This window comes from Phyllobates terribilis, unplaced genomic scaffold (genome assembly GCF_046119375.1).
Source record: "Phyllobates terribilis strain yellow unplaced genomic scaffold, ASM4611937v1 Scaffold_12__6_contigs__length_324123572, whole genome shotgun sequence".
Lineage (NCBI taxonomy): Eukaryota > Metazoa > Chordata > Amphibia > Anura > Dendrobatidae > Phyllobates > Phyllobates terribilis.
This window is the reverse complement of record NW_027362772.1, coordinates 131,865,467-131,877,706: the sequence shown is the minus strand read 5'-3', so window position 1 is coordinate 131,877,706 and position 12,240 is coordinate 131,865,467. Positions and strand designations below refer to the sequence as shown.

The 12,240-nt window shown below is 43.2% G+C and overlaps 1 protein-coding gene across 1 annotated transcript in view; it reads left to right on the top strand.

The window, feature by feature from the left end:
* Positions 1-12,240, top strand: part of LOC141172272 (cytoplasmic phosphatidylinositol transfer protein 1-like) — a 199,627-nt gene that overhangs the window by 67,977 nt on the left and 119,410 nt on the right. The gene's annotated exons all lie outside the window — the stretch shown is intronic.

The window sequence follows — 12,240 nt, the reverse complement described above, 5'->3', positions numbered from 1 at the left end:
GCTGCTGTCAGACACCATTCTAAGCGGCTCATCTCCCTGGACCGATCCTTATCTCCCTCGACATCATCTGCTAGGATGGTTTTACACTGCATGACCTGCAGTTACTAAACATCATGTTTGCCAATCGGTGGTCTCATAATAGTCTGTTCAGACAGGCTGACCACACTTCCGATACGCACCGAAAGATTGGTAATGGATCGTTCTGTGCACGTAGACTTTCATTGTTCTCAGCAGCACATGTTCGGTTTACACAGAAGTAATTGTTCTGCCGTGAACGATGGTTTTTAAGTAAGTTTCGAAGTCATTTCACCTGACAAACAAGTGTTTTGCTTGGTCCTTGGGAAATTAGCAGTGTGTATAGACTGCACGATCAACGGGAAACAAGAGATTGTTGGAATGCTCGTTCATGATAATCGGCCAGTGTAAATGCTGTCTTAGGCAATTAGGTCGCTAAGCTGAGTATTCCTATATCACATATAATGGATCTGTCAGCCTTATTTGCTGCCCCATGTAAGGTTATATTATAGAAAGCGGTTTGTACTCATAGAAGTCAAAATAACACAAAAAAATGTGCCATTTGGTCACTAGAAGACAACACCGGGCACATGGTATCTGTGTCTGTAATCATGGAACCAACGTTCCGCCACCTCTGGGGATGGTGATTGTCAGGTTACGAGCAGGGCCCTCACTCCTTTAGGCTTGAATAGTTGATCTATGTGCTTCTCTGGAACGTCTGGTATTGTTTGTACATGCACAACGGGACAGTGCTGCCGAATATGTTAGCGCTACATAAAAGATGATTATCATTAGTGGTATGGCAGGATGCCGTGTGCACGTGTATACAGCAGACTGCCAGTAACCTATGAGTATAGAGGATCCCAGCTAGAAATCTAATCACAAGCCAAAGCAATCATTACCCACTTATAGTATTGAGTATTATTATTCATTTATGTAACTTTAAATCACTGTCTCCCTGAGTATTCCGCTGTTGTTTTTTGTTGTTGTTTGGATGTTTGCTTTTTTTAAATCTCCAGTACAGTTCCAGAGATACAGGCTTTTTTATTTGATGCTTGTACAAAGGGGCGTGACTAACATTAATTATGCAGAAGAGACTATAGACACCCCCTTTGTTGTCAATGGTTGAATCCAGTGCCGTTATTTGATCACTTCTAAGGTGTCCTCTATATTCCAAAATGAACAAGTCCATTTTCTCATGTCTGTCTTTAGAAGAAAGACTTCCGATCCCATTCATGAATCTAGTCACTTACCTCTAACCCTTCTCCAGCTCCTTATATAAGTTGGACAAAAAAAATTGTGTTATTTGGAAAAGAAAATTTGGGGAAATTACAGTGCAACTAATGGAATTGAGTTGTCATTGATGATAGTTTACAAGGAGACAAGTCTACCCAATGGTCATACTGCCTACAAACACATTTGTAGACGTCCAGGCAAATTGAGATTCTGATTTGGCTTTTATCCTAAGTCATATTGCAAGACTCATTAAAGGGTTGATTGGGACTTGTAGGATTGCTGCTTCCAATAGGTGGCACTAGAGTTCAAGTCCTCTTCCTCTTTGAAGAGGCAATTTGCATATTAAATTTCCCAGAGGAGCATTGCACAGCGAATAAACCTCCTTAGATTGGCATGTCAGGGCTGGTATGTCACCCTCTACAAGGAGAAACGTGACCCCTTAGATCTCAGGATAATGCTAGACATATGGATTACATTTAGGGGATATCCACTCTAGATGCCTTTAAAAGAATAACCTGTTCAGAAATATGCTCACTATTACTACAGGACTTGTTGATAAATCATTCATATTTCTGGGAAGGTTTTCAAGACATTATTGCCAGAGATGTGCCACTTAGCATTACATAACAAACATGCATTTTTTTTTTCTTTTCATTAGGGATATTCTGGGCACTTCCTATGTAAACACTCATTGTTTCATTGCCCAAATTAACGCATATTTTAGAAACATAAATAATAGAGATCAGCTAATATTTAAACAATTAGAATTTGTAACGTCATCAATTTTTTTCCAAAAAGTACTCCAAAGCCTCCAACTGCCCAGAAAACACATGTGTAACAGTCCTTCTAGGACTGAATCTAACTCTTTTCAAACTCTTTAACTCTGTCAGCTGTCACACACTATTTGTAATGATAATTCAGTGTTTTATAGTTTCCTTTCCCTATCTCTATTGTTGAGCTGTGAAATGTGACATCATTTCACTATCCAGATTCAGTACAAAATGACAGCTGCATTCCCTGCCTCAGCTTTTATACACATTATGATAGTCCTTCCATGTTGGCTATGCTATTCCATGTGATATGATATCATTATAGGGAAGCCTGCGTAGCTGCACCTGAGGTCTGACCAATGATTTAATCAATAATGCTCATGAAAAGAAGCAACTTTGTAATAAATATTATGCGAGAAATCCGCTTCTTTCTTTCTCTAGGACATATATTTCACTCTCAATTCATGGGTAAAATCTGTATTCAATGAAGACAGATTTTCACATTACTGAGATAGGAGATGATGGTTGGCGCTTTTAAAATTCTATGGAAAGGGAGGAGCTAGAAGCAGATCAGAACTTTATAAGCACCAACTGTACTCTCCTATCTTAGTAATTGCAAAATCTGTATTCATTTAAGACAAATTATACCTAGGATTTGACAATTTTTAAAATGAATGATCAGTCCAAGAGGAGAAATAAGCGAATTCCTGTAATAAGATGTATTACAATGTTTCTTATATTCATGTATACTATTACTTTATGAAAAAAATGAAAACAATAGTTATTCTTTAAAGGGAATGTGTCAGCTGTTTTTTTGCTATGAAATCTGAGAGCACCATAGTGTAGTGGAGGAGAGCCTGATTCCAGCTATGTGTTTCTTATTGGGCTGTGTTTTTTTGCTTAAATACAATCAGTGTTTTATCAGTAAGAAGTTATTACTGCAGGACTAGGTGCCTCGTGCTTCGTAGTCCAACCACACCTCCAGCACTGATTAGCAGCTCTCTGTCACTATACAATATACAGATAGAGCTGTGTGCGGGCGGGTTATACACAGCTCAACAACTGAGTCTGCTGGATCTGCAGCAGAGAAAACTGTGATTTTATCACAACTGCTGCACCCAGTAAACTAAGTGATACATCGCTGAAATCAGGGTCTCTGTCCCTACACCATGATGCTCTCAGATTACTTAGCAATAATCTGCTGACAGATTCCCTAATCCCCTGCTGATCTCAAGTAGCTTCCATTCATTGGATGCCCGACAGCTATACTGGGCATGAGCTTTGGCTAGAAAGTGAGAAGAGTGCTGGATTTCCTCTCTATAATAGTATCTCCATAGTTATTTTCTTATGCAAATCCTCAGTCTGATTGTTTTCATAACCTGATTTTTATACTAAGTAAATAAAGGATATGTGACACATTGTGAATTTGCATATGTATAGACAAAACTGCCTTCCTATATAGGCAAGTGAAATCATGCATAGATTCTCTGTAGCATATCAAAACAGCTCCCTGACGAGTGCTTCAAGGTCTGCTGAAGACAAAAGTCACCGACATAGACGGACCTGGGATAAAAAGACATGTCCAGCAATGTCATGCAGGCTCATGGATGAATTATTACTAACTACATTGTTCTCAGCCCAAAAACTACTGCGACCAAAGCAGATTAGTGAGGAGAAACTAACAGACAAGATGAGGCACATTGTATAAGTAGCATGACACAATGGAGCAGCCAACAGTCATTACTTCCACAAGCTTTAACCCACGATGTGCTCATCTACTCCTAATATGTCGTCTACAAGCAAGGGGGCATGTACCACTGAGATAGCTGCGACTGGGCTCAAGTTTAGGGGCATCTGGCTGCTATGCCACAGAGACACAGTGCCGGACTGGGGTTCCAAGGGCCCACCAGTAACCAACTCCAGGGCCCCACTTTTCAGCTATATGCAAATGTGACATTATCCTCAATCACAAATGTATATAACAATGACCTGGGTAGATTGGTAAATGAATAAGATGCTGCCTTTATCTATATATATAATTGACAACATAAGACAAAGCTTTTGCCATAAGTCCCCACAGCCCCTTCTCATAACTACTCAACTCTCCTCCTCCAAAACCTGCTTCTCCGCCATCACAGAAGATCAACTTTCCTCTTTACTCTCCAAGTCACATCTCACCACCCGTGAACTTGACCCAATCCCATCGCACCTTATCCCAAACCTAACCGCAGTCTTCATCTCAACCCTAACCCACCTCTTCAATTTGTCACTAACAACTGGTGTCTTCCCCTCATCCTTCAAACATGCCTCTATCACACCCATCATCAAAAAGCCCTCCCTTGACCCATCCTCTCTGTCTAGCTACCGCCCCATATCACTTCTCCCCTTATGCCTCAAAACTACTGGAACAACACATCCATCTTGAACTGTCCTCCCATCTCTCCTCCTGCTCTCTCTTTGACCGCTTATAATCTGCCTTATGACTGCATCATTCTACTGAAACTGCCCTGACTAAAGTCACCAATGACCTACTAACCGCCAAATCCAAGTGACACTACTCTGTCCTCCTTCTCCTAGACCTGTCATCTGCATTTGACACAGTGGACCATTCCTTCTTACTACAGACTCTCTCATCTCTTTGCATCACAGATTTGGCCCTATCTTGGATCTCCTCATACATAACAGACCGGACATTCAGCGTCTCCCACTCACGGACCACCTCCTTATCTCGCCCCCTATCTGTTGGTTTCCCCCAAGGCTCAGTTCTAGGACCCCTGCTCTTCTCCATCTACACCTTCGGCCTGGGACAGCTCATAGAGTCCCATGGCTTTCAGTATCACCTCTATGCTGATGACACACAGATCTACCTCTCTGGACCTGATATCATCTCCTTACTAACCTGAATCCAACATTGTCTGTCCGTTATTTCAGCTTTCTTCTCTGCTAGATTTCCAAAACTTAACATGGATAAAACCGAATACATCATGTTTCCACCATCTCATTCAACCCCCCCAACTGACCTATCCATCAAAGTCAACGGCTGCCCACTTTCCCCAGTCCCGCTAGCTCGCTGCTTTGGGGTAACCCTTGACTCTGAGCTTTCCTTCAAACCTCATATTCAAGCCCTTTCCACATCCTGCCGACTTCAACTGAAAAAAATTTCCGCACAATCCTCATACATGAATCTGCAAAAACACTAGTGCATGCCCTCATCATCTCCTGCCTCGACTACTGCAATCTCCTGGTCTGCAGCTTCCCTCCACTTTTGCAGCCCTCCAACCTATCCTAAACTTTTCTGCCCGACTAATCCACCTGCCCCCCCCACGCTATTCCCCGGCCTCTCCCCTCTTTCACTCCCTGCACTGGCTCCCCATTGCTCAGAGACTTAAGTTCAAGACCTTAACCTTGGCATAGAAAGTGTTAGAACCTTGCTCTTAGGTTTTTTCCTTTGCTGGTCACATGACCTTGTTGGCCTATTTAATCCTGCTCCGCCCTTCTGGCTTTGCTGGACTTCATTGTATAACTACTTTCTAGCTAGCCTGTGCTCTGTATCTTTCTCTGTTAGTTTGCTTGGTCTACGGACCTCTATGTTCTATATATTTTGTTTGTTCGTCTGTCTGCTACTATTTCTGTTAGGAGGTGTCCCATATTCCTCCCAGTCCTTAGTACTTGTAGTGATTCCTTCCCCACATCTATAGGTCTCCGTACAGACTAGCTTAGGACTTTAGCAGTTCTGATCGCAGGATCAGGTTCCCTGTTACATCGTAGGGATTCAGCTGAGTTCTATCGTAGGGACAGATCTCCTCTCTTTCCTTAGCTCTGGTAGCAGAACATAACAGTAAGTCCAGCCTGCAAATTCTCTAAGGAAAGATTTTTCTGTTCCATCATGGTGTCGGTTCAGGATTTGGCTCATCGCCTGCAGGGACTCTCTCTGGAGGTGGCCGAGCTCCGTCAGCACGTGAGTAACTGTCCTGGAGCACATTTCTTGGAGCCTATGGTATGTTTGCCGGATTTATTTTTTGGTGAACATCGAGAATTTTTTTCATTTAAAAATGCTTGCTTATTGTATTTTCGTTTGAGACCCAAATCCTCTGAGGATGAATCCCAGCGCATAGGGTTCATAATGTCACTTTTGCGCAAAGAGCCTCAGGAGTGGGCCTTTTCTTTGCAACCTAGTGATACATGCTTCAGATCAGTGGATAGTTTTTTTTCTGCTTTGGGACTATTATATGATGATCCTGACCGTGTCGCATCAGCTGAGACTGAGTTGAGACATTTGAAACAGGGATCAGGTAATGTGGAAAAATATTGTACTCATTTCCGTCGTTGGTCTACTCAAATAGGGTGGAACGATTCTGCTCTGAAAAGTCTATTTCTTGCTGGGCTCAGTGAAAGGGTTAAAGACCTGCTAATTGCTTATCCTACACCTGAAGATTTGCAACAGGCTATGCAATTAGCTATACGGGTGGATAGGAGACTGCGTGCAAGGGTTAATGAGAGCAAATCCTCTGCTATGTCAGTTTCTGGTTATGAGAATGTGTGTACTAACAGTGGTGAATCGATGGAGATTGGATCGGTGGCACCTCGCTCTCAAGAAAAAGACCGTCGATTTTCTGAAGGCTTGTGTTTCTATTGCGGAAAATCTGGTCATTTGATTAAAGGCTGTGAGCTTCGTATGAAGAAAGAAAAAAAAATGGTCAGTCATGCCCGTATTGCCTGTTTAAATTCCAAGGGTGTATTTTTAGCTGCTTCCACGATTGCTCAGGAAAAATTAATGGAATTTCGGGTGTTTGTTGATTGTGGGTCTACTCTGAATGTAATTGATGGGGGATTCTTGGAAAGACTCAATTTAAAACCCGAACCTTTATCATCCCCCATTGCTGTGGTTTCTGTGGATGGTTCCCCTTTGAAGAATATTACTCTCAAGGTCTGTGAATTTCCTCTCACTATTAATGGTGTTCACCATGAGAAATTGGATTTGGTAGTTTTGAATAACTTGCCTTCTCCAGTAATATTGGGATTGCCCTGGTTAAAATTTCACAATCCTGTACTGGATTGGTCTACCAATGAAATTAAATCCTGGAGCCATAAATGTTATGACAAGTGTTGTAACGGGCGTATTGCAGCTTTGGATAGGGGAGAATTGCCTGTTCCTATTCAGGATTTTTGGAGAGTTTTTTCTGAGAAGGAATCGCAGGTTTTGCCTCCCCATAGAGACTATGATTGTTCTATTGAATTTGTCCCTGGAGCGACTCTTCCTAAAAGTCGTTTATTTAACCTTACTATTCCTGAGAGGAAGGCTTTGGAGGAATACATACAGACAAGTTTGGCTGCCGGTCACATTAGGCCCTCTAAGTCTCCTGTGGCGGTTGGATTTTTTTTTGTAAAAAAAAAGGACGGCGGTTTACGTCCTTGTCTGGATTTTCGTGAGATTAACAAAATTACTGTACGCAATCCTTACCCACTGCCATTGATTCCTGATCTGTTTAACCAGTTAATGGGGGCCAAGTGGTTCTCTAAAATTGACCTTAAGGGGGCATACAATCTGTTGCGCATGAAGGAGGGTGATGAATGGAAGACTGCTTTTAACACTCCTGTGGGTCATTTTGAGAATCTGGTTATGCCCTTTGGTCTTACTAATGCTCCTGCATTTTTTCAGAATCTTATTAATGACATCCTGAGACCTTTGATCGGCAAAAATGTGGTTGTGTATTTGGATGACATTTTGATTTATTCGCCGGATCTGGAGTCTCATTGGCGGAGCGTACGTGAGGTATTACAGTTATTAATGGACAATTCGCTTTTTGCTAAGCTGGAGAAATGTGAGTTCGCTGTACAGAGAATTCGTTTTTTGGGCTATATTATCTCCAGTGAAGGTTTTGAGATGGACCCGGTTAAAGTTCAAGCTGTACAGGAATGGCCTAGGCCTATTGGTTTGAAATCGATACAGAGGTTTTTAGGTTTCGCCAATTATTACAGAAAATTCATAAAAAATTTTTCTAGTATTGTCAAACCTCTGACCGATCTCACCAGGAAAGGTGCTGATGCGGTTCAGTGGTCTTCTGAGGCCATTGAAGCTTTTGTGTATCTCAAGGAGAGGTTCACCTCTGCTCCCATCCTTATGCAGCCTGATGTGACTAAGCCGTTTTTGGTTGAGGTTGATGCTTCCTCTGTGGGGGTTGGCGCAGTATTGTCTCAGGATAACGGGGATAGATTACATCCCTGTGCCTTTTTTTCAAAAAAATTTTCGGAGACTGAACTGAATTACGATATTGGTAATCGGGAATTATTGGCTATTAAACTCGCATTTGAACACTGGCGTCACTTCTTGGAAGGTTCGGAATTTCCCGTTCAGGTTCTTACAGATCATAAAAATCTGATATATCTTGATGCTGCCAAGCGCCTGAATGCCCGTCAGGCTAGGTGGGCACTGTTTTTCTCGCGGTTTAATTTCTCCGTTACTTACATCCCTGGTACTAAGAATGTCAAGGCGGATGCCTTGTCTCGCAGTTTTTCTCCCATAGTCGGTGCTGAGAAAGAGGAGAACATTTTACAAGAAGGTGTTGTGATAGCTGCTTTGGACTCCGTTTTGGAAGATGAGATTCTTAAAGCACAAGAGAATGCCCCATCTAACACTCCCCATGGGAGGTTGTTTGTGCCTGGGACCTTTAGGAGAGATTTATTTGTTGAGTGTCACGAATCTCGGTTGGCAGGTCATCCCGCAATCTCTGAGACCAAGAGACTGGTGGGTCGCAGTTTTTGGTGGCCTGGATGGCAGAAGGAAGTCATTAAGTGGGTGCGTCAATGTACTATATGTGCTAGATCTAAGTCCTCACATACTCCTGCTGCGGGGTTGCTTTGTCCTTTGGAGGTTCCCAGTGCTCCTTGGACACATTTGGCTATGGACTTTATAACTGACCTTCCCCCCTCTGAGGGTTTTACAGTCATCTGGGTGGTCGTGGACCGTTTTAGCAAGATGTGTCACTTGGTTCCCTTTGTCAAACTGCCCTGCGCTAAAACTCTCGCTAAGGCCTTTGTCAAGGAAATTGTCAGACTTCATGGCGTTCCTACTGACATTGTTTCTGATAGGGGTCCTCAGTTCGTGGCTCGTTTTTGGCGTGCCTTTTGTGACAGGTTGGGAGTTCATTTATCGTTCTCGTCTGGATATCATCCTGAATCTAATGGCCAGACAGAAAGGAAAAACCAGGATGTTGAGCAGTTCTTGCATTGTTTTGTGGCAGACAATCAAGAGGGGTGGTCTGAGTTTCTGCCACTTGCTGAATTTGCTCTGAACAATCATACATCTTCTTCTGCTGGTTGTTCGCCTTTTTTTTGTTGTTCTGGGAGACATCCGTCGTTTGGGTCGTTCTCCAAGTTGGGATCTGCCGTGCCTGAGGAGGAGAATTTTTCCGGTGATTTGGAGAGAGTTTGGACGGATGTGCGTGGTAATCTTCAGGAGGCCAACAGAAAATCTAAAGACTACTTTGATAGGAAACGACAGGAGGTTTTGTTCGCTGTTGGTGACATGGTTTGGTTGTCCTCTAGGAATCTGCGGTTGAGGATTCCTTCTAAGAAATTGGGTCCCAAGTTTGTAGGGCCCTTTAAGGTGCTTCAGGTTGTCAACCAATCTGCTGTTAGGTTGGAGGTTCCTACCTCCTGGAGAATTAATCCGGTATTTCATGTCTCTCTGTTAAAAAAAGCTGTTGTGTCGGATGGTGACGCCTCTGCCTCTGTTCCTCCAGTGGTGGAGGATGGGGAATATGAAATTTCTCGCATCCTTAACTCTAGACGGTATAGAGGTAGTTTGCAGTATCTTGTGGCCTGGAAAGGTTTCGGACCCGAGGATAACTCTTGGGTGAGGTCTGATGATGTTTCCGCGTCCAGACTTATCAGAGCGTTTCACAGGAGATTTCCTGATAAGCCTGGTCCTAGGGAATCCGGAGGATCCTCTTAGAAGGGGGGGTACTGTTAGAACCTTGCTCTTAGGTTTTTTCCTTTGCTGGTCACATGACCTTGTTGGCCTATTTAATCCTGCTCCGCCCTTCTGGCTTTGCTGGACTTCATTGTATAACTACTTTCTAGCTAGCCTGTGCTCTGTATCTTTCTCTGTTAGTTTGCTTGGTCTACGGACCTCTATGTTCTATATATTTTGTTTGTTCGTCTGTCTGCTACTATTTCTGTTAGGAGGTGTCCCATATTCCTCCCAGTCCTTAGTACTTGTAGGGATTCCTTCCCCACATCTATAGGTCTCCGTAGAGACTAGCTTAGGACTTTAGCAGGTCTGATCGCAGGATCAGGTTCCCTGTTACATCGTAGGGATTCAGCTGAGTTCTATCGTAGGGACAGATCTCCTCTCTTTCCTTAGCTCTGGTAGCAGAACATAACAGAAAGCCATCAACAACCTGTCTCCTCCATACATCTGTGATCTAGCCTCCCGGTACCTACCTGCACGCAACCTCCGATCCTCACAAGATTTCCTTCTCTACTCCCCTCTTATCTCCTCTTCCCACAATCGCATACAAGATTTCTCCCGTGCATCCCCCCTACTTTGGAACTCTCTACTAGTGTTGAGCGAATTTGTTCGGAATTTCAAATTCGGGTTTGTGTTCGGGGTTCCGGCTTGTTCGCACCAAAAAATTGGCTCTGCCCGTGAACATCCCTGATTTGCTACATTGTCATGTAGATGTTATAATTTCTTGGCACCACATGACCAGCTCTGCCCTCTTCTACTGTATCCTCATCCATCCCTTGTAGACTGTGAGCCCTCACAGGCAGGGTCCTCTCTCCTGCTGTGCCAGTCAGTGTCTTGTTTTTGTTCAAATTATTGTACTTGTTGTTTGCTATGCATACCCCTTTTTTACATTTATTTAATTTACTCAGTTATATAGCGCCATTAATTCCACAGCACTTTACAGACATTATCTCCACTGTCCCCATTGGGGATCATAATCTAAATTCCCTATTAGTATGTCTTTGGAGTGTGGGAGGAAAGCGGATTACCCGGGGGAAACCCACGCAAACACAGAGAGAACATATAAGCTCCTTGCAGATGTTGTCCTTGGTGGGATTTGAACCCAGGACCCCAGTGCTGCAAGGCTGAAGTGCTAACCACTGAGCTACCGTGCTGTCCATACACATGTAAAGTGCCATGGAATAAATGGCGCTATAATACATAATAATAATAATAATAATAAATATTATATATAGTGAATCAAGTGTATTGTTAAAAGTACTGCTCATATAAGAGGATGGCGACCCACTCTTGCACAGTGGCCCACCGGAGGATTATACTATTCTCCTGTGGGCCAGTCCAAGCCTGGACACAAGTTATGATATTGGCACACTCGTCACCATTTTTGCTGAGGAGCATTGCAAGACTTAAAGCAGTTGTCCACTACTTTCACATTGGTGATAGGGCATCAATGTATGATCGGCCGGGGTCCCGCACCCAGCACCCCCTCCTGTCAGCTGCTATTTGTGCCGCCGCCGGTGGCCGGAAGTCCTTACCTGTGGTGCTTGGCCGTCAAGTTGTAGTGGCCGGCGCTTATTACTGCATATCCTCCTCCTATTCAATTCAATGGGAGGCTTATGTGTAGTACCCCGCGGTGGCCACTACAGATGGATGGCCAAGCACCACAGGTAAGGACTTCCGGCCACCGGCGGCCGCTGCCTCCGGCACCGATAACAGCTGATCGGCGGGGGTGCCGCATGCAGGATCATACATTGATGCCCTATCCTATAGGTTATCAGTGTGAAAGTAGTGGACAACTCCTTTAATAGTCTCCTCACCTTGGTATGTCTGGCTTGACATGTCACTCTCCACAAGGAGAAAAATTACCCCTTGGAACCATTTTTGCTGTAATGTTTCCTTTTTCCGGATTACATTTTTGAGGTATGCAATTTCTATGTAAAGTAATAATGATGTGAAATGAACGTCCTAGAAATGTTCACATATATGGAAGTAATTATTATTTCTCACTCAAACTAGTCATTTAATGTTCAGTATAATCCAGCAATTTATGTTTTGATGTCTTTGTGACCTTTTTTTTGGTGATTTTCATTTTATGTTCAGTGTTGCTTTAATTCCCCATTTTTATGTATTCTGTGCTCCACACCTTCCCTATAATGGGTAAAGGTTATTAACAATGCAATAAATGAACCTTTCTTTTAAAAGAAAGAGCAGCAGTGGGCGAGGAAGCTGTGATTTTCCTGCAGCTCT